This window comes from Elephantulus edwardii, unplaced genomic scaffold (assembly GCF_000299155.1).
Source record: "Elephantulus edwardii isolate Elephantulus edwardi_28Jun2011 unplaced genomic scaffold, EleEdw1.0 scaffold00006, whole genome shotgun sequence".
NCBI classification, from domain to species: domain Eukaryota; kingdom Metazoa; phylum Chordata; class Mammalia; order Macroscelidea; family Macroscelididae; genus Elephantulus; species Elephantulus edwardii.
In genome coordinates, this window is record NW_006399756.1 from 22,343,442 (window position 1) to 22,344,876 (window position 1,435).

Genomic DNA, 1,435 nt, shown 5'->3' on the forward strand with positions numbered 1-1,435 from the left:
GTTTCTGTTATCTAAATGTGTTCTGTTGTACATAGGGTTTTGACTTAATTTATACAACAAAATTTATCACAGTCAGAGAGACTTTGGCACCTTTAGTCCTGAGATAGACATAGAAGGGAATCTTGCAAAGAGTGGGTTTAAGTATATATTGAGATTGTGAAGATGATCTAGGATCAGCAAAGTTTCAAAGATCAAAAGTCAGGCAAAGTACATAGGGATGTTATGAGGTAGAGTCAATTCAAGGGCACCTCAAAGCAGCAACAGCAATATTGTCGTATTATTTTGATTCCAAGAAGGGACTGCTTTCTTTTTCTGTTTCGTGTTTCCTCAGATCCTCATTTTACCTTTCAGGGCATTTTGTTTTGTTTTAGAGTTTGAGGACTGGAATTCTCATGCTTAATTTTTTTTCCTAGTAATTTTAAATTAATAATAATAATTTTAAATTATCAGGCCAAGGAGAATGTTGTGGTTTTCTCTTGCCACCTCTTATGAAATAGATTGCCACACCAAGTTTGTTCCTAAGTGATTCTGAAATGGTGGCTGATAATAGCAGGCTTTTCTTCCTTTCAGAAGGTTATTTTACTCTGGAAATTGAAGCCATGGATCTTAGCTCACCTGCAAACATCTGTGCTCATTGAAAGCACTGTCAATCTAAAGGAACGGTCTGAGGCTGAAACCTAGCATTTCAAGACTAAGAGCACTAACTGTGGGATCTTTGGTATAACTTAGAGATGAGCAATAGACAAGAGATAAAGTAGACTAGTGGCTCAAGTGTGTTTTTGACGGCTCTTTTACTTGGCTGAGGTTGTGTTGTAAAAGGCACTTTAAATAAGGTAGGTATAGCTCTTGGCCTTCCTGCCAGCATATGGTGACATCACTTTTCTATGTTCTATCTATTGTCTAAATGACACGTTAATACTACAAGTGTCAGCTATAGTCTCCATGGGCATATAAGCACTCTTCACTGTCTATGTTGCATTCCACAATTTAATCCTGCATTGGTTTATGATTTCCCTCCATAGTCCAGCCTGATGGCACGATTCCACCTGAGAAATTTAAAATAACACACTGGTGACAGAACAAAGAAATTCAGGACAAAGTACTGACTGAAATGCATATGAACTGCATGGACACAATATAATCTGTGTATTAAATTGCCAGCCATTTCCTTTTGTAGCAATATTTCATATTTGGACCAAAGACTGAACTAAGACCCTATCCTAAACCATATTTGTTGGGGTTTTAAAGATTTAAAAAAAAAAAGAATTGAAAGAGACCAAAGTAACAACATCTAGAAATATGGTAAGAAAAACTCAGTTTGGGGGCATCCTCAAACCAGATACTAATTACGACTAAGACCCCAAAATTTTTAAAGATAAACCAAGCCAACAGTCTAGTTATTGGATAATCATCATCTCAAAATTAGGGACAAAAT